The sequence below is a fragment of the Nyctereutes procyonoides genome, unplaced genomic scaffold (genome assembly GCF_905146905.1).
Source record: "Nyctereutes procyonoides isolate TBG_1078 unplaced genomic scaffold, NYPRO_anot_genome, whole genome shotgun sequence".
Classification (NCBI taxonomy): Eukaryota; Metazoa; Chordata; class Mammalia; order Carnivora; family Canidae; genus Nyctereutes; species Nyctereutes procyonoides.
In genome coordinates, this window is record NW_026575128.1 from 16203689 (window position 1) to 16226066 (window position 22378).

Sequence of the window (22378 nt, forward strand, 5' to 3'; positions counted from 1 at the left end):
CTAGTTGGAGACACTTTGGAGCAGGGTAATATTATCTCCTTCTAGCATGATCCGACTCAGTTGTTTTCTTGACTTTGTTTTAGAATGAATCCCTTCGGCATCATCTAATACAAGGTTCATGTACTCATCAAAACCAATGATACAGCCCTCTATCTGCATGTTTACTCACTCATAAAGCCACACCTGAATCCGAGATCTATTTTGCAAGTATCTGAAGATGAGGTTGATGGGCTGAACTATCACCATCTGCACTTTTTGGCCCTGACCACAGAACACCATGGTGGAAGCTGACAAAGACTGCACCGTAAGATTGATTGATTGATTTTAAGATTTATTTTTTAAAAAGATTTTATTTGAGAGAGAGTGCACTTGTGTGAGCAGCAAGGAGAGGGAGAGAATCTCAAGCACTGAAGTAGAGCCCAACTCAGGGCTTCATCCCATGACCCTGAGATCATGACCTGAGCAGAAACCTAGAGGCAGATACTTAACCAACTGAGCCACTCCACTACCCTAAAAGTAGTAAGATTCAAATTCAAGAAATGAATACTTTTCCAAAAAAGACATCCAGAGTGCTAACAGACACATGAAAAGATGCTCAATATCACTCATCATCAGGGAAATACAAATCAAAACCATGATGAGATACCACCTCGCACCTGTCAGAATGGCTAAAATCTACCACAGAAGAAGCAGCAGGTGTTGGCGGGGATGTGGAGAAAGGGGAACCCTCTTGCACTGTTGGTGGGAATGCAAAATGGTGCAGCTACTCTGGAGAACAGTATGGAGTTTCCTTTTTTTTTTTTTCTGAGTTTCCTCAAAAAATTAAAAATAAAACTACTCTATGATCCAGCAATTGCACTACTAGGCATTTACCCAAGAATATAAAAATACAGATTTGAAGGGGTACATGCACCCTGATGTTTATAGCAGCATCATCAACAGTAGCCAAACTATAGAGAGAGTCCAAATGTCCATCGACTGATGAATAGATAAAGATGTGGTATATATATATATATATATATATATATATATATATATATATATATAGAATATTATTCGGGCATCAAAAAGAATGAAATCTTGGGGGTACCTGTGTGGTTCAGTCAGTTAAGTGAATGACTTAATTTTGGCTCAAGTCATGATCTAACAGTCATGAGATCAAGCCACACATTGGGCTGGGTGTGGAACCTGCTTAAGATTTTCTATTTCCCTCTCCTTCTCTTAAAAAAAAAAAAAAAATCTTGCCATTTGCAACGATGTGGATGGAGCTAGAGTGCACTATGTTAAGTGAAATTAGAGAAAGACAAATACCATATGATCTCACTCATAGGTGGAATTTAAGAAAGAAAACAGATGAACATATGGGAATGGGGTGGGGGAAGGAGAGAGGAAAACAAACCATAAGAGAATCTTAAGGATACAGAACAAACTTAAGGCTGATGGAGGGGAGGTGGGGGGGGGTTTGGGTTAGATGGGTGATGGGGATTAAGGAGGGCACTTGTGATGAGCACTGGGTGTTGCATGTAAGTGATGAATCACTGAATTATACTCCTGAAACCAATATCGCACTGTATGTTAACTAAAATTTAAATTAAAAAAAAAGATTCAAATCAGACACACAAAAATCAGTTGTTTCTATACATTGACAATGAGCTATATGTAAAGGAAATTAGAAAAACAATTCAATTTACAATAGCATCAAGAAGAAATACTTAGAAATAACCAAAGAGGTTAACTTAATCACCAAAAACTACAAAATATTACTGAAGGAAATTAAAGACATAATAAATGGAGAGACATTTTAACGTTCATGGATTGGAAGACTTTAATAGTTATGATGTCAATGCTATCCAAAGTGATCTACAAATTCCATACAACCCCTATCAATATACCTTTCCTGCAAGAATAGAGAAATTAGGGATGACTGGGTGGCTCAGCAATTGAGCATCTGCCTTAGGCCCAGGGCATGATCCTGGAGTCCCGGGATCAATTGGGCTCCCGGCATAAAGCCTGCCTCTCTCTGTGTCTCTCATGAATAAATAAATAAAATCTTAAAAAAAAAAAAGAAAAAAGAAAAGAAATCTACCCCCTAAAATTCATATGGAATTTCAAAGGTCACCAAAGAGCCAAAAACAATCTTGAAAAAGAACAAAATTGGAAAACTTACACTTCGTGATTCAAAATTTACAAAGCTAAATCATCAAAACAGTGTAATATTGGCATTAAGCATAAACCTATTCACCAACAGAAAGGAATAGAGCCCAGAGATAAACCCCCACACATACGGTCAAGTGATTTTCAACAAGGATGCCAAGATTGTTCAACAGGGGAAAGGTCAGCCTTTTCAATAAATCGTGCTGGTATAACTGGATATCCACATGCAAAAGAATGAAGGGCCCTCACTTAATATCACATACAAAAATTAATTCAAAATGGATCAATGACCTAAATATATGAGCTAAACTATAATACTCTTAGAAGAAAACAAGGGAAAAGCTTCAAGACATTGGATTTGGCAATGATTTCTCAGATATGACACCAAAGGCACAGGCAACAAAAGAAAAAAAGACAAAGTTGGGCTTCATCAAATTAAAATCTTCTGTGCATCAAAAGACACCATTAACAGAATATAAAGGCAACCCACAGGATGGGAGAAAACATTTGCAGATCACATATCTAATGGAAATACCCAGAAAATATAGAGAGCTCCTAAAACTTAACATAAACACAAACAACTTGATTCAAAAATGGGCAAGGGACTTTACTAGACTTTTCTCCAAAGATACACAAATGGCCAATAAGCAAATGAAAGATGCTCAACATAACTAATTAGGGAAATGCAAATCAAATCCACAATGTGATACCACTTCACATCCATTTAAAATGATTGTTATCAAAACAACAACAGAAACAACCAAAGGGTTGGCGAGATACAGAGAAATTGGAATCCTTGTACAATTCCACTTCTGGTATCTACCTATAGAACCGAAAGCAGGAGGGATCCCTGGGTGGCGCAGCGGTTTGGCGCCTGCCTTTGGCCCAGGGCACGATCCTGGAGACCCGGGATCTAATCCCACGTCGGGCTCCCAGTGCATGAAGCCTGCTTCTCCCTCTGCCTATGTCTCTGCCTCTTTCTCTTTCTCTCTCTGTGTGACTATCCCTTCTCCCTGGGAGAGCCTCTACAGTTTCCCCTTACTTGCACTTACTAGGCAATCTTTCTCTTGCTAATGATCCATTTCAGTTTATATTCCACCTTTTCTTAAACCAGTAGCTCCAGGGTAGACTTCTGAATCTTCCAGCTGCCTACTGCTCAGTCCATTTGGATAGCCCAAAGGCACTTCAACGGATTGTATCTAAAAGTCCTGCTCATCCTTACTCGCCCACCCACAGGAGTAAAAAACAAGCCTGTTCCTTGTCATCCTTTGCTGTCTCACAAAATGTCACTCTTCTTGCCCAATTGTGCAAGCCAGAAATCTGGGAAGGTGTCCTGGCTGGCTCTCACCGCCTACTTGTAGGTTAATTACCCATTCTTGTGGTGTCTACCTCCAAAACACATCCAAGATCACCAGTTGGTGGTCACCATGCTCACCTCCCTAGTTAGGCTGCTGTCTTAGTTCTCACCAAATGAGACCCCAATACCTTCCCAACAAATCGCCTTGATTACTGCTCACTTCTATCAGGGCACTCTTGACTCAAAGCAAATCTAATCATAACTGGTGGCGTTTAAATTCCTCAGTGGCTTCCTACTGGAGCCAGGAAATCCCTGCCTCCCTCCCCTGGGGCCACTCACTCTCCCATCAGGCTCTTGGCCTTGGTTCTAGGTCCATCTTTCGCTTCCTTCAAGGGAGATGCTTACTGTGTCCGGCCTCAGGTCCTGCAAACCGTTCACCCAGCCAGTTCTCAAGTCCCTCGACACGGCGTTACCTGGGCCCTTTTTACCCCCAGAGCCCAGCACAGGTTCTCAGGCTCAGTGAATATTCATTGCATAAACGACACCTGATTTATGTCCTCGATTTGCCACCCCTCCCCTTCCCAACCCTGTCCCTCACACTTCTGAAACCCGCATTTCTGCTTCCCTCTGCCAGCCTGCACCCACCCCGCCCCGAGCCCCCCACGCCCGGCCCAAGGGCTGACTTCTGGACTCACCTGCACCAGCTGGGGCTGCCCCTGCTGCCCCTGGCTGAGCCTCCGGGCCTCCTGCTCCATCTCAGCCTGGGATAGGCTGCACATCGGGACCGCGTGGGGGTCCAGGCCCACACCGGAGCACAGCTGAGCCGCTGGGCGTCGCAGGTCGCGAGTCCTGACACCACCACGCCGCAGTCACAATTGCCTCGCTCACCTTCTACTTCCCACCCTGCAGGGGGCGGAGCCAAGGGCCGCACCCACCGCCCCGCCCACAGCAGCGGCCCCGCCCGCCCCCCCCCCCCCCCCCCGCCCCCGGGTCCTGCCCAGCCACCGCAGGGTCACTAACAGGGGGCCTCAGACCTTCAGCACATCTTGGGTCTTACATCTGCTCCCCCCCCCCATGAGGCCATCCACCCTTCAGTCAGAGCATCTCTGTTTGGCCCAGATAGGGGTAAGGACACCGGGGTTTCGGACCCCAGGCCTTGTAGACCTCAGGGTGGAAAATCCAGGGCAGGAGGCCCCAGGCAGCCACAGACAAGGGGGTAGGTGACAAAAGAGCCTCCACCGCCACCCCACCAGGTCAGGGTCCTTTGCCATGAGCTCCCAGAGGCCTGGATCTTCTCTGCTATAAACCAGGTACCTCTGCCCCGTGTTCGAACCGGATACTTGGGAGCTCCGTGGCACGGGCCTTTATTCCAGGATACTCACTGAGTACCTCCTGGGTGTCTGCACTGCTTTTTGGAACTAGGGATTCAATGGCAAACAGGACAGAACTAAGGGTCTTCGCTCTCAAGGAATTTTCATCCAAAATAGGCAAGTGGATATAATCAAGTCAAGTTAATATAATTTTCTTTGGTGTGAGTGCCACAGAGAAAAGGAAATGGGAAAATGTGAGCTGAGAACTGAGTGCCTGGAAGGGACCTCCTCATAGGAAGATTGGAGGGATCTGGGGCAGGAGAGGGCTTGGCTCGCTAGAGGAAAAGTAGAGGGACCAGTGACCTCCACCAGGGGAGCACAGTGGAGAGTGGAATGAGGTGATAGGGATGGTCTTGGAGACCTTGGACAGTAGTTTGACTTTATCCCAAGTGTGATGGGAAGTCACTGAAGGATTTTAAATAGGAAATTGATATGATCTAATTTTTTAAATCAATCATTAGGCTCCTTTGAGATTTATGGATTATAGGAGATGAGATCAAAGAGGAGACACCAGTCACAAAGCTAAAGGAGCTCTCCAAGAAAAAGCTGTTAGTATTTGTGGGGCATGGTGATGGCGATTAGAGAATATTTTAGGATTAAAAAGGAAAAGGACTCGGTAATGGATTGGGATAGTAAAGGGCTGAGAGGAAAAGAGGAATCAAAGATGACCCCTATGTTACTGGCTTGAGCAATTGAGCGATGACTGCACCATTCCGGAATATGGAAAGATAAGAAGAAAAGCAGATTTGGAGACAGCTAAAACAATCCAATTTTAGACATACTGACTTTGAATTGCTTACTAAACGTGCTCAGAGAGAGGTTAGGGCTGTAAATGTAAATTTGGATGTTGTCTGCACAGAGATGGTGGTTATAAGGCCAGTAGAGTGAATGATGTCAACTAGGGAGCTGGTTAGGGAAAGGGACAGGGGACAGAACCTGAGAACCTCCTACATTTAAGGTTTAGCAGAACAGAAAGTTCACCCAAGGAGACTGAGAAGTAACAGATGGAGAAGTAGGGGGAAAGTCAGGAGATTGTATTTCAAGAAGCCAAAAGAAGCATGCATTCAAAAGAGGCAACCACATCAAATGTTGCTGAGATAAGAATCAGGATTTGACAAGATGAAGGTCATTGGTGACTGACAAAAGTGGGTAGAGGGCAGCCCGGGTGGCTCAGGAGTTTAGCGCCTTTTTAGCGCCTACCTTTGGCCCAGGGTGTGATCCTGGAGACCCAGGATCGAGTCCCATGTCGGGCTTCCCGCATGGAGCCTGCTTCTTCCTCTGCCTGTGTCTTTGCCTCTCTCTCTCTCTGTTTCTCATGAATAAATAAATAAAATCTTTAAAAACAAAACAACAACAAAAAAGAGTGGGTAGAGCCTGGGCCTCCTGATCTTGGAGTCAGGAGTTCAAGCCCCATGTTGGGCATAGAGTTTACTAAAAAAATAAAAATTTTAAAAATATGAAAAAATTTTTTAAAAATATGTGTATATATAATATTTAAAAGTATAAGTATATATAACATATTTTTTTAAAGTTTAGCTATAATTGGGAGCAGAGAAATGAGATGGTAGTTAGGAGGATTAGAGAGGCTGAATGAGGATCCACCAATAAACAGAAACTTATATTGAAGGAGATAGCTTAATGATAAGAGCGACACTGATAATTCAAGTAAAGACAGGACCCAGAGTACAAATGGACAAGTGGGACTTTGGTGAGAGTAGGGACTTTTGTTCCATTGTAACAGGTAGGATAACAAGAGTTTAAGTATCAAAAAAAAAAAAAAAGTCTTAAGTATCTTAGTGTCTCCAGCTCCTAGTATGTGGTGGAGCTGAGAGCAGGCCCTTGAGAATTAGCGACTGTGCCTCTAACACGAGCTGAGGTTTCAGCTCAGGGGTCACTGCCTTCTGAGGCCATCTCTGACTCCTATGTGATGCCTCTTTCATTATCAGAAAGTGGTGTTTCTCTCAACATGGCATCTAGAATATGTCTGTGGGGACACCTGGGTGGCTCAGTTGGTTAAGCATCTGCCTTTGGCTCAGGTCTTGATCTCGGGGTCCTGGGATCGAGTCCCGTGTGGGGCTTTCTACTCAGTGAGAAGCCTGCTTCTCTTCCCCCTGCCTGCAGTTCTACCTACTTGTGCTCTCTCTGTGTGTTAAATAAATAAATGAAATCTTAATTAAAAAAAAAAAAGAAGAATATGTTGGGGCACCTGTGTGGCTCAGTCAGTTCGGCCTGGGATTAAGCCCCACATCAGGCTCCCTGTTCAGTGCGGAGTCTGCTCCTCCCTCCTGCCTGTGCTCTCTCTCACTCTCAAATAAATCAAGTCTAAAAAAAAATAGAATATGTCTGTGGAGTGAATCATATTTGACACATGGAGCAGATTGTTTATTAACCTCATCCTCTATAAGATAGAATTATTTTCATAATTCAAATTTCATATTTTCAAGTCCCCATAAAATGAAAATAATAATATGCAGAAAAGAAATGCGGGAGTGAAAATTTTCAATTTTCTTTTACAAGGTTTATATGCATATTCATGCCAGTAAAACAAATACATATATACAATTAATATTTTGGTCCAAAAAAATGAAATAAGTACAGCTGTTTACTTCAATTGTTTTCACATCAACCTGTTTGAATTTTGATCCTTTCATTACTTATGTAAATGATCATTCAGTAACTAACAAGTGATTTTAATAAAACCAAAACTGCTAAATTGTACCACTGATGTAACATTTACTTCCCTGATTCATCTTTCATTTTATTTTATTTATTTTTTAATATATATATTTTTAATATATTTTTTTATTTTTTTAATTTATTTATGATAGTCACACACAGAGAGAGAGAGAGAGAGGCAGAGACACAGGCAGAGGGAGAAGCAGGCTCCATGCACCAGGAGCCCGATGTGGGATTCGATCCCGGGTCTCCAGGATCGCGCCCCGGGCCAAAGGCAGGCGCCAAACCGCTGCGCCACCCAGGGATCCCAGATTTAATTTATTTATTCATGAGAGACACAGAGAGAAGTAGAGGGAGACCAGGCTTCCTGTGGGGAACCTGATGCAGGACTCAATACCAGAACACCAGGATCACAACCTGAGCCACCCAGGTGCCTCTCATCTTTCATTTTAAAACAGCTAATAATTTTTTTAAAATAAATTTCCATTTTATAAGTATGATTTAAATTCAGTAAAATATTTCATGTGTAAACTAAAATTTGCTTTTAACCAGGGGCACCTGGGTGGCTCAGTCAGTTGGGTGTCTGGTTTTGGCTCAGGTCATGGTCCCAGGGTCATGGGATTGAGCCCTGAGTGGGGCTCCCTGCTCAGTGGGGAGTCAGCTTCTCCCTCTCCCCACTAGTGCTTTTTTTTTTCTCTCTCTCTCAAATAAATAAAAATTAAAGGAAAATTTGCAGTTAACCAAACCAAAGTATTTTGCCTCTCCTTTACATTGTTTCACTGTTCTAAATTTTAACTCAAAACTCCAACTAGTTACATTGAAAGATAGAATTGAAGTAAATCAAGTTCTGTTTCTTTGCCTTTATAATCATCGACTATAAATCTTTTGAAGCCAATGTGTAAACACAGGCATATCTAATACCACAAGTGTTGGAGACATGACCCATGCCTAAAGTGAGTTCCAAACACATATAACTGTGCGCTCTCTGTATTAACTTCCACATTGAATGCAATGTTTCTTATAATAGGGGCACCCTTCTGTAATAGGGGCGCCTGGGTGGCTCAGTAGGTTTAGCACCTGACTTTTGGTTTTGGCTCAGGTCATGATCTCAAGATCTTGACATGGGGCCCCCACGTCGGGTTCCTAGGCTCAGCACAGTCTGCTTGTCCCTCTCCCTCTCCCTCTGCTCCTTTCCCTCCCTACCTCTCTTTCTCTCTCAAATAAATAAATAAATAAACAAACAAACAAATAAATATTTTTAGACATCTGTAATAAAAATATGCTTATGTAAACTTATATGATTTTTATAAGTTTTTTTCTTTTTTATTGAGATATAATTGACATATAACATTATATTAGTCTCAGGTGTTGCAATGTAATGATTTGACATTTCTATATATCGTGAAATGATGACCACAAGAAGTGTAATCAACATCTATCACCACCACTACAATTTTTTTGTGTGCGACGAGAACTTTAAGATCTATTCTCTCAACAACTTTCAAATATACAATACAGTGTTACTAACTATAGTCACCATGCTGTACGTTATATCCCCAGGACTTATTTTTCTTACAACTGGAAGTGTGTACCTTTTGAAGACCTTCACCCATTTTGCCCAGCCGACTCCTCCTTACTGCCTCCCCCTGACTTGACAACCGCCAATCTATTCTATCTATGAGTTCAGGGCCTTGTTTTGCTTTATTCTGTTTAGAATCCACATATAAGTGATATCATATTTGTCTTTCCCTGCCTGACTTGGTTCACATACATACTGCCTTCAAGTTCCATCCATGTTGTCACAAATGGCAGGATTTCTTTATTTTTTATGGCTGAATAATGTTCCATTGTGTGTATCTGTATGTACATTGGATATACCTGTATATATACAGCAGTGACCAACATTTTGTAAATTTCCTGGTTACTTTTTTCTTTACATACAAATATACATGTTATATCTCTAATGTTTGTGCTACAAATAAAAAGGAGTCATTTTCAGACAAAACAAAAATCAGGACAATTTTCTAAAAGCATCATCTGGTTAAGGGGTGATATCTGGAGTCAGGGCCTGGGTTTCAATCCTGGTAATGGCTCTGGTTCTGAGATTTTGGAATGTGTGATTTAATTTTCCTGATTCTCCTGAGGGACACCTGGTTGGCTCAGTCAGAAGAACATGAGACTCTTGATCCCAGTGTTGTAAATTCAAGCCTCATGTTGGGTGGAGAGATTACCTAAAAATAAAATCTTTAAAAGGAAAAAAGAAAGAAGCCAGCACCTGAGAGGATAAGCTTTGTGACTTATCAATGTTCCATTAGTGCATTATATCCTATCAACAGCCCTTCAAGGCAAGGCAGGGCAGGACAGAGCCAGCACCACTCTTTAGCTTTTTATTTAGAGCCTTTTTTTGTTGTGAACATCTAGAAGACCAGAGACTTTTTATTTTTATTTATTTTTATTTTTTTATTTATTTATGATAGTCACACACAGAGAGAGAGAGAGAGAGGCAGAGACACAGGCAGAGGGAGAAGCAGGCTCCATGCACCGGGAGCCCGACGTGGGATTCGATCCCGGGTATCCAGGATCGCGCCCTGGGCCAAAGGCAGGGGCCAAACCGCTGCGCCACCCAGGGATCCCAAGACCAGAGACTTGTGGGAAAGAGGCGCTTACTCTGGGGGTCCTGCTTCCTGCCCCAACCTCAAACTACACCCCATCATTGGCTGACTGTCCCGGAGTCCTGCCCCTCTGATTTCCTTATCCCCCCTCAAAATCTGGGTTATTCTAGGCTTCAGTCTTGAGTTAATGAGCTGTGACCCAACCCACTGTACCCCACCGCCTGAGGCAGCTCTGATTCTTGTGCGGACGTACCCCTTATGTACAACACAGCATGGGCCAAATGTCAGGCTCTGTTGTAGGCACTTTTCATGGCTTCTGTTCTGTCATTTAAAGAAAGGATTAGCAGATCCACCTTACACATGTGGAAATGGATGCTGACTCGGAGAAAAGCAGCCCCTCAAATCATAAGAAAGGTAACTCCCAAACCATATGCTATTTAATGCCTCCAGAACCTGTTTCTCTCCTGGGAGCGCCCTGCCCACTGGTCACCAGAGCTTTCCTAACCGGACTAACTCCTACCCCCTATAAGTTAGCCTATCCTGATACACTGGGTTAGGGGGTCTCCTCTATGCTCCCACTGCCTGGCACAGATAACGTATTGCTTTTGTTGTTGACAGTGTGGTTGGTATTTTGGCTCAAGAATCTTTTCTGCCTTTTCCTTCTCACCTCTGAGGCCCACAGATGCACACCCTGTTCTGCACTTAACCTCTCTCTTCTGTGCTCCCAAAGAGCAGGTCTTGGATGACCCCAGTTTGCAAACTTAACCAGTCTGCAACGAGATAAGTTACAGAAACTGAGTGGAACATTTAAAAATTTTCGGGCAGCCTGGGTGCCTCAGTGGTTTAGCACCACCTTCTGCCCAGGTCATGATCCTAGAGACCTGGGATGGGATCCCGCGTCAGGCTCCCTGCAAGGAGCCTGCTTCTCCTTCTCCCTGTGTCTCTGCCTCTCTCTCTTTCTGTGTCTCTCATGAATAAATAAATTAAATATTTTAAAAATAAAATAAAATAAAAAATAAAAATAAATAAAATAAATAAATAAAAATCTTTATAGCTATTTGGCAAGTTATTTTTGTGTATTGAATCTAATAATGAAAAACTGGTCTTGGATTTTATCTGTCCTTTTTATTTTATTTTATTTCATTTTTTTGTCCTTTTTTTTTTTCATCTTATTTGCCTAGTAATTGGTTTTCATTGTTTTTAGAAAAGAATCCATCCTTGACTGATTGGGGGTGGGAAAAAGTTCCTTCACCAAGATAGTTTGAGAAGAAAAAAAAAAAAAGTTAGTTTGAGAAGCCCTGGTTTATTTTTACTTCCCTGGGTTCTGACATAAAAAGGCATTGAAAAAGGCAAAAGTGAAGAATGAATGAACGCACTTGACAAATGTGTCTACCCTAAGGTAATAGAATAAGCAGAGCTTGGTGCTGCATTAGATTGTTGTTGCTGGGCAAGAGTGTGTGTGGGGGGGTGGTCAATGGAGACTCCCGGTTGTTTACCTTGAGTTCTGGGAAGGTGCTGAGGCCCTTCCCTAAGATTGGGAAGAGAACCACATTCAGGGCATTTTACAGATAATAAATTCATTTTTGACCAGATTGACTTTGAGGTTACCTATGAGATAGCCAAAGAAGGATGCCCAGAAAGCAGTTAGATATATGGGTTAGGAGCCCAAGACACAAAGTTAAGGCTGGAGAGGCAGATTTCCAAGTTGAAGCCATTAGAATATAGGATGGGAAGAAAAGTGGCTACAGGCAAACCTCTGGGTGCCTAGCACAGTGTCTGACACACGGACATGATTAGTAACTCTTTGTCAAAGGAGGAGGTTAGTTAGATAAGAGCCTACGTCCACTTCACTCCTTCACTCCAAGCTCTCCTTCCTAGATTATAAATTTTTTGAGCTTCCTGTTTTCCTGCCACCCTAACAACCCACAAACAGGCTAAGAGTCCCCATGCAGGATACCAGGTGCACCAGTGTGAGAAGTGTAGTCTCTGCCACAAGTTCTTTATGCCCTGCCCTGACTGTGACCTCATGGCATTCAAACACACCAATGAAATTCTCTGTTGCCTTTTGCTTGTATCCTTACTCCTTCTTGACCCCCAGAAAGGCACTTGTCTATGGTCATCACTCTCTGGGTTTCCTGCCTGTTTGGTTGAACACACTCCCTTGGTGCTGACCTCATAAGCCCCCTGGTAGGGCATGCCTGCCTTCCTCTTCACCACCTTCGCTTTCACATGCCTCAGTGTGGTTTTAGTCTGTGGCTTTACAAAACAAACAAACAAACAAACAAACAAAAAAAAAACCCCACATTTTTAGTAACATAATTGTTCCTCACCCCATACTGATCCCATTCGGGTTTTAATTAGTGCAACCTTCTAACACACTGCTGAGGCTGGCAGTGGGGTGAGGGAGAAGATGAGAAAAGGCAAGGCTGGGAAACGGGAAAGCACATGGCAGGTTAGAAAACACAGGAGAGCTGGAACTCGGTGGTGAACTTGGATGATTGGCTGGGGGTGCTGAGGTCAGAGAAGAAAGTCAGAGCCAGATTTTGAAGATACAGCCTTGGACTTCACCATAAGTTGCAGAGAGATGCTTTCTCTCTGTTTTCTGCCAGTATAAAGATTAAGGACAAAGGTACAAGGATTGTACCCATTTATAACAGTGAAAGAAACTTGGAAATAGTCTAAATATCTACCAGTAGGAGAATAAAACCACACTGTGTGGGGACACTTGGGTGGTACAGTCAGTTAAGCATGACACTCTTGGTCTCAGCTCAGGTCCTGATCTCATGGTCATGAGAGGAGCCCCACGACAGGCTCTGAGCTCAACTCAGGGTCTGCTTGAGATTCTCTCTCTCCCTCTACCCCCTCCCACTTGTGTTCTCCCTCTCTATGAAATCAATCAACCAATCAATTAATTAAAAAAAAAACAAAACTACACATATTGTGTTATAGTCAAACAGTGGAATTCTAACTTCAAGTAGAATGAATAAGAATACGATATATCATCGTAAATCTCAAAAATGCAAACTGCTAAACTGCTAATGTGGTACCCTGAGTTGGATCCTAGAACAGGAAAAGGACATTAGTGGAAAAACTAGTGAAATATATATAAAAAGTCTATAGTTTAGTTAGTAGCCTTTTACCAGTATTTGTTAGTTTTGACAGATATACCACAGTTATGTATGATGCTACCATTGGGGGAAGCTGAGTGAAGGGTATACAGTAACTATCCGAACTACCTTTGCAACTATTCTGAAGTTTAAATGACTCCCAAATAGTTTATTTATAAAAATGTAAGCTCAAAGAAAAAAAGCAAGTTTTTTAAAATAAAAATATAGAGTAAAAGATAAAAAGGAGTTCATGCAATAGGATAACATTTATACATAGTTTCAAAACATACAAAATAATACTAGATATGGTTTATGGACATATATAATAAAGATAAAAACTCATAAGAATGAAAAATACTTAATTTAAGATAGTGGTTTCTAGGAGCAGGAGGGAGGAGAGAGTAAGGAAGCAGATTCAAGAGAAGTACTTAAGAAGTTTAAAAAATGTGGGTACTATTTTTTCCTCTTTAAAGTAATCTGGGGGGGGGCAGCCCTGATGGCTCAGCAGTTTAGCACCTGCCTTCAGCCCAGGGCGTGATCCTGGGGTCCCGGGATTGAATCCCACATCGGGCTCCCTGTATAGAGCCTGTTTCTCCCTCTGCCTGTGTCTCTGCTTCTCTCTCTCTCTCTCATTCTCTCTCTGAATGAATAAATAAATAAATAAAATCTTTAAAAAAATAATCTGGGGAATGTCCAACAATAGATGAACCGATAAAGAAGATGTGGTATGTATATACAATGGAATATTACTCAGCCATCAAAAATTGAAATCTTAAAAAAAAAAATCGAAATCTCGCCATTTACAACAACATAAAGGAACTACAGGGTGTTACACTGAGCAAAATAAGCCAATCAGAGAAAGACAAGTATTATATGATTTCACTCATGCAGTATTTAAGAAAGAAAACAGATGAACATAGGGAAAGGGAGGGAAAAATAAAATAAGATTAAATCAGAGAGGGAAATAAATCATAAGAGACTCTTAACTCTAGGAAACAAACTGAGGGTTGCTTGAGGGAAGGTGGGTGGGGGGATGGAGTTACTGGGTGATGGGCATTAAGGAGGGCACTTGAGTAATGAGCACTGGGTGTTATATGCAATTGATGAATTACTAAAATACCTCTGAAACTAACAATACTCTATGTTAATTAATTGATTTTAAATTTTTAAAAAGATTTAAAAAAAGGAATCTGGGGCAAAAATTGTAAATGCAGGGGCAGCCTGGGTGGCTCAGCGGTTTAGCGCCTGCCTTCGGCCCAGGGTGTGATCCTGGAGTCCCGGGATCGAGTCCCACATCAGGCTCCCTGCAGGGAGCCTGCTTCTCCCTCTGCCTGTGTCTCTGCCTCTCTCTCTCTGTGTCTCTCATAAATAAATAAATAAAATCTTTAAAAAAATTGTAAATGCTAAGATTTGGCAAACCTGGGAACCAAGTACATGATAGTCGTTATTGGGGTTTTTTTGAGAAAGGAAAGGAAAGGAAAAAAAGACTAGGGGGCTTTCTGGATTGTCAAATTATAAAACTATAGAGCATATCTTAATTTCTCAGGAATGTTGTCTCAACCCTCAACCCCAGATTCATGCTAATTCTATCATAGTAGAATTTTTAAAAAGTTTTTTTTTTCAAAGTAGAATTTTTAAAATGTTAACTCATTAATCAGAAGGTTTGGAAAGCTGATTCAAAGGGCATTTTAGGAACAGAGATTTACATGATTTCATAGGAAGGGGATACTTTAGTAAGTTTGCTAAATGAGAGACTGTTGTGGACTGAATGTGATCCTCCAAAATTCATATGTTGAAAGGTGATGGTATTAGGAGTTGGAACCTTTGGGGAGGTAATTAGGTCATAGCCTGGGACCATTATGAATGGGATTAGTGCCCTTATAAAAAGTACCTCAGCAAGCTCCCTCACTCGATTTCTCACCAGAATCTGGCTGTGCTGGCACCCTGACCCTAGACTTCCAACCTTTTAGTTCCTTTTTTTTTTTTTTTTAAGATTTTATTTATTCATTCATGAGAGACACACAGAGAGAGGGGCAGAGACACAGGCAGAGGGAGAAGCAGGCCCCATGCAGAAAGCCCAATGTGGGACTCGATCCCAGGACCCCAGGATCATGCCCTGAGCCGAAGGCAGGCGCTAAACGGCTGAACCACCCAGGGATCCTGGAAATTTTAGTTCTTTATAAGCCACCTAGTCTAGGGTACTCTGTTATAGCAGGCCAAACTGCTAAGACAGAAATGAAGCTAGTTAATGAAGCCCAGAGAATTAAAAGCAAATATCAACAGATCTAAAGGGAGAAATAAGCAACAATACAATCGTGGGAGAATTCAATATCCCACTTTCAACAATGGACAGACTCTCCAGATGGAAAATCAGTAAGTAAACATTAAGACTTAAACTACACTATAGACCAAATGGAACCAATAGACATATGCAAAGCATTCCATCCAACAATACACAATATACAGAATACACACACACACACACACACACACACATATTATATGGTGCATATATGTTGTTATGTATATTATCACGTGTAATTTGTTATTATTATGTAACATTATATATGTTATGTATATTAGCCATAAAAAAGGAATTCTTGCCATTTGCAACATGGCTAGATCTTGAGGGCATTCTGCTAAGTGAAGTAAGTCACACAGAGAAAGACAAATACGGTATGATCTCATTTGTATGTGGAATCTACGAAAGCTGAACTCAGAGTAGAATGGTGGTTGCAATGGCCTTGGGTGGGGTGGAGGTGGGGAGAAGTGGAGAGAAGTGAGTCAAAGGGTACAAAGTTTCAGTTATAAGATGAATGAGTTCCGCGGATCTAATATACACCATGGTGACTACAGTTAACAATAGTTAATTATACATTTAAATTGCACTGAAACTAAATCTTAATGTTTTCATCACAGACACACACAAAGGTAATTAATTATGTGAGGTGACTGAGGTGTTAATACAGTGGTTATAATCATTTTGCAATATATATGGGTATCAAATTATGTTTATTTAAAAAAATTTTTTTTAATTATCATGTTTATACCTGACACTTATACAATGTGGTGTGTCAATTATATCTCAATAAAGCTGGGGAAAAAATAGAAAGTTGAAGAAAAGAAATAATGAAAAAGTCAGAAATAATGAAACAGAGAAAAAGCATAAAACAACGGAAAGCAACAAGCCCAAACTGATGTTTTGAAATGATTAATAAAAAAATTTGGGGGTGGGGGGAAGCCTGGGTGGTTCAGTGGTTGAACATCTGCCTTTGGCTCAGGATGTGATCCCAGGGTCCTGGGATGGAGTCCCACATGGGGCTCCCCCGTGGGGAGCCTGCTTCTCCCTCTGCCGGTGTCTCTGCCTCTCTCTGCATCTCTCATGAATAAATAAATAAAATCTTAAAAAATAAATTTTTTATTAATAAAATTGATCAACCCTGAGGAACCTAGCTGGTTCAGTCAGTGGAACATGTGACTCTTGATCTCGTAATTGTTAGTTCAAACCCCATGTTGGGTGTACAGATTGCTTAAATAAATTAATTAAAAAAAAGAATTGATCAACCCTTAGAAAAACCAATCAAGAAAAGATAACTGAGAATATTATTCTATATGTGCAATTAAAACTTAAGGAAGTGTATGGAATTACAAAAGCCACCTTAAAGGGGTTAATAATATTTTCTGGATTTATAAATAGAATAATAAGAAATTAGAGTGATATGAATTTAAATGTAATTATATGAATATGAAATAATAGAAAAAATTTAAAAGAATAATATAATCAGTAAATGAAATAGAAGCTTGAGGAAGAACTGGGCTACTTACCATTATAGCTTTCAAGAATAAAATATTAACTTTAAAAAAACTAAAAAAAAAATGTACTTGGTTACATAAGCTATTAACCTTGTGAGATGCTGGGTGACAGGTATATGAGAACACTTTGCACTATAACTGAAACTCTCTGAAAATTGAAAATTATTTCAAAATAAGAGGTTTAAGGAAAAACTTTTTTTAAAAATATTTTATTTATTTATTCATGAGAGACAGAGAGAGAGAGAGAGAGAGGCAGAGGGAGAAGCAGGCTCCATGCAGGGAGCCTGACGTGGGACTTGATCCCAGGTCTCCAGGATCACACCCTGGGCTGAAGATGGCACTAAACCACTGAGCCACCAGGGCTGCCCAGGAAAAATTTTTTAAAAAGATATGTAGTCATCCTTTTGCCTTATTACCAATTTGATATGATTTTTCTTAACCCCTGTTGTGATCATAACTGTTCTCCAAAGATTATTCTTGATCATGGCAAAACTTTGGCCTTACAGTGTTTGGCCTGATTCATTTATGTCAAGCAGCCTATGTCAAGCCTTACGTCAAGTAAGCCTTCTTGTAGCCTTATCAACAGATCTAGGGCAACATGATACTGAGCAACTACTCAGGCCAGCGAAGTTACCTTTGTCCAGAGATTTCATAAAGAACCTAGGATTCAACTTTTAAAGACTTTTATTATTTGCTCATCCATTGCATGGCTAGGAAACCCCCAAAATTTATTTCTGCTATGTTTTACCTATAGTAGCTATCAATGTGGTGAATCCCTTCTTTTCAGGGTTCCCCAAATATGCTGAGGTTTGCTATGGCAGGAAGTGATCTTCCTTGCTACCTAAAAAGCTGTAACACTATAAACCATAGAGCAGGTAAGATACTTCTTCAGGATCCTGGGATGGCTTTATGGGATTTGCTTACACATAAGAAATGAAACCCTTAAAAAAAAAAAAAAAAGAAAGAAAAAGAAATGAAACCCTTGCTCCTTAATCAGGTTTGCCCAACGAAATGAGACTGATTCTCAAGTATAATATTCCAGGGATGGGTATCACTGAGCAATAGATTTTTCTAGTTACATGCTGGTAAAAAGGAAGACAGATGCATATGGAACCATACCAACAGCACTGCCGTATGATATTTAAAATTAATAAAAGCAGGACTGACTCAGAGAGATGCCTGTACATTGTTGATGTTCATAGCAGTTATTCACCTTACCCAAAAGGATGAAAACAACCCAAGCATCCATCAAAGGATGGATAGATAAGCAATGTGATATGCGTAAAATGGAATATTATTCAGCCATAAAAATGGAATAAATTCTTTTCTTTCTTTCTTTCTTTCTTTCTTTCTTTCTTTCTTTCTTTCTTTCTCTTTCTTTCTTTTCTTCTTCTTCTTCTTCTTCTTCTTCTTCTTCTTCTTTCTTCTTCTTCTTCTTCTTCTCTTTCTTTTTGGTGGGCAGCAAAACAAAGTTTATTCAGTGATAGTAAAGTTTATTGAATGATGGAGCACAAATCTCCCAAAGAGGGAGGGGAGACAAAAGGGTTGTCCAAGGGAAATAAATTCTGATACTTGCTACAACATAAATGAACCTTGAAAACATTATAAGTAAAAGAAACCAAACACAAAAGGACAAATGTTGCATGCTTCCACTTATATATCTAATATAGGCAATGTCATACTGATAGAAAGTAGACCAGATGCTACCTGGGGCTGGGGTTGAAGGGGAATGGGAAATTGCTGCTTAACAGTTACAGTCTTTTGAGGGACTGATAAAAAATTGTGGACATAGTGCTGATGATTAAACAATATTGTGAATGCAATTAATGCCACTGAATTGTACATTTTAAAAATGTGCATAAAAATGGCAATTCATATGTTAGATATATTTTACCACAATTTTAAAAAATTAATAATGTAATATACCCAAACCATTGAATCATATACCTTAAATGGGTGAGTTGCATGGTACCAACAAAGCTGTCTTTATTTTTTTTAATTAAAAAAAAAGTTTAAAAAATAAAAAATAAATAAATTAATTAATTAATTTAAAAAAAATTTTTTTTCAAGTAGTCTCCAAACCCAGCCTGGAGCCCTCACCACAGAGCCCGAAATGAGGTTTGAACTCATGACCCTGAGATCCAGACCTGAGCTGAGACCAAGAGCTGGATGCTTAGTGAGCTACCCAGATGCCCTTCAACAAAGCTGGGTTTTTTTTTGTTGTTGTTGAAGATTTTATTTATTTATTCATGAGAGACACACAGAGAGAGACAGAGACACAGGCAGAGGGAGAAGTAGGCTCCATGCAGGGAGCTGACATGGGACATGATTCCTGGTCTCCAGGACCACAACCTGGGCTGAAGGTGGCGCCAAACCGCTGAGCCACCTGGGCTGCCCAACAAAGCTGTTTTTAAAAAGGATTTTAAAAATATGAAATAATATGTTCCATTAAATTAAAGTACAATTCTGACAAACTTTTGGATATCAACAGTAATTAGGTTCTGTAATACGTCCACTTAAATAAAATTCCCAAGATCCTTAGTTAACTCCAAAACCAAGGATAAATATTAAGTAATGATTTTTAGATGCCCGGATAATTTCTAAGTAAGATAGAATGCTCAAACATTGGTCACCAAGTATAGTATATACCTAGCTTTGTTTCTTATTTTTGTTACACAGCAGTTAAACCTTTGGGTCATTTTAATGATCATTTTAAGAAGATGTAGAAGGGAGGTGTATGGCAGTAGGGGATTATTTCATGTGTTCATACAAACTCTGTTGGCTTGTGTGATGCTATGATTTACAGTAAAAAATATATATATATTTGGTTTTCCTTCCTCCTACTTGTGACCTAGAGGTCCTAAAACCCTTGGAATTTCTTAACTAAAGGAAGTGATCGAGGTGTCTTTGTTATGTTAATAAAGCAGCTTTTGTAAAAGCCCCTAGACCACCTAAGGATGGGGCTGGTCCTCGAGGAAACAACCATTGTGGTCAGAGGGTTGAAACTTTCAGTTCCATCCCCCTGACTTCCTGGAAGGGGACCGAGCCTGGAGTTTGACTCAATCACCAATGACCAATTATTTAATCACTTATGCCTATGTAATGAGTCCTCCATAAAACTCCAAAAGGCCTGGGCTCAGAGAGCTTCTGGGTTGGCAAACACATGGATATTTGGAGAGAGCAGCATGCCTGGAGAGGGCATGGAAGCTCGCCCTATGCATCTTTTCCATCTGGCTCTTCCTGAGTTTTTATCCTTTATACAATACACTGGTGATCTAGTGAGTAAAATGCTTTCCTCTAAGTTCTGTGAGCCATTCTAGCAAATTAATTGAACCCAAGGAAGGGATTGTGGGACCTCTGATTTATAGCCAGTCTGTCAGAAGTACAGGTAACCATTATGGACTTGGCAACTGGCCTCTCAGGTTGGGGTTGGGGGATAATCTTGTAGGACTAAATCTTGTAGGACTAACCTGTGTAATCTGATGCTACTACCTTTGGGTAGATAGTATCAGAAATTTAGTTGAATTTTTGGACATCCTGCTGGTGCCCAATAATTCCTTGTTGGTTTAGGGAAGCTGTCCTCCACCCCCTACACACAGAAGTATTGGAATTGGGTCCAGGCACCTGAAAGAATTTGATAAAATACTTGTATTTCAGGATTTCTTTTTTTTAAGTGCCTACAGTTCTTGGTCACACTGCTTTGATGAATGAAGAGGTAGACCAGATGAAAAGGGATGGGCATTTATTGAGCAATAGTACAAAGCTCCCAAAGAAGGAGCAGACCCGAAAGGGTTGCCACCGGAATTTCAAGTCTACTGGTTGGGTTTCTATGAGAATGTTGGTGGGCTGTTTTAATCTGATTAACCCTCCACGAACCTGTCACCTCATCAGGTTTTTGTCCACATGCTCATCTGCCTACCAGGTAGTTGTTCATGTGGGAAAGGGTGGAGGGCTCCTTCCAGGGTGGTGTACAATAGGGGACTTTTTCTTTCTAAGGGTAGTTTCCTTTTAGGACAGGACCCTTTGCCCCTGCCTGCCTTTCTTCCTACTCTCCTCCATTATTTGTAAATGATGGATGGTACTCGGTGTCCTGCCTCCCTGTTCCCTCTCTGAAGCAGGACCTAGATACCCATAAAAGTAAAAGTTATAATAAAGATGATTGAGGCTATACCAGGAACAACAGTGGCAGAGGGATTGTTCAGCCCACCAATTGTCTTCCTGAGAAAACGAAAACGAATCTTAAAAATTAAACTAGGGGAAAAAAAGAAACAAACAAACAAACTAGGGGTGCCTGGGTGGCTCAGTCGGTTGAGCATTCAACTCTTGGTTTCAGCTCTGGTCATGATCTTGGGGTCATGGAATTGAGCCCAGCTTTGGGCACTGTGGTCAGTGCGGAGTCTGCTTGAGATTCTCACTCTCTCTCCTTCTGCCCCTGGCCCCATTCGCAGCATATGCACACATTCTCGCTCTCTTAAATTCTTAAAAAAATAAAAATAAATAAATAAACTAAAATGCATGTTTATATTCTACACTGGTAAAAATCAGGAAAAAGACAACAAATTTAAAATATTTTATATATTGGGCAGCCCCGGTGGCTCAGCGGTTTAGCACTGCCTTCAGTCCAGGGCGTGATCCTGGAGACCCGGGATCGAGTCCCACATCCAGCTCCCTGAGTGGAGCCTGCTTCTCCCTCTGCCTCCGTCTCTGACTCTCTCTTTGTGTCTCTCATGAATAAATAAATTCTTTACAAAAAAAATAAAATAAAATAAAATAAAATATTTTATATATTTGAGGGCAGCCCCGGTGGCACAGCAGTTTAGTGCTGCCTGCAGCTTGGGGTCTGATCCTGGAGACCTGAGATCGAGTCCCACCTCAGGCTTCCTGTATGGAGCCTGCTTCTCCCTCTGCCTGTGTCTCTGCCTGTCTCTCATTCTCTCTCTCTGTGCATGTCTCTATGAATAAATAAACAAAATCTTAAAAAAAAAAGATTTAATATATTTGAGAAAGAATGTGAGAAAAAGAGAGGGCATAAGCAGGGGGAGGGGCATAGGAAGAGGGTAAAGTAGACTCCCCACTGAGCAGGACCTGGGTAAGGGACTGGGTCCCTGGACCCTTGGGATCACGACCTGAGCTGAAGGCAGTTGGCATAACCGACTGAGCCATGCAGGAGCCCCAGACAAATTTTTTAAGGTAAAATTTCAGGTCAGTCTGACTTGTCCAAGCATTCAACCTTCCTCCATTGCATAAACTTGGATTTTGCATAAAATTGCTTCTGAGGCAGCAGTTTCTATGAGAAAAGGTTTTGTTTTGTTTAACCCATTTAAAATATTAGAAGTTCAGTTTCTTTGT

General features: G+C 40.9%; 1 pseudogene; it reads right to left on the reverse strand.

The window, feature by feature from the left end:
• LOC129520919 (small nuclear ribonucleoprotein E-like) lies at window positions 1-279 on the reverse strand (annotated as a pseudogene).
• Window positions 280-22378: the final 22099 nt, after the last annotated feature.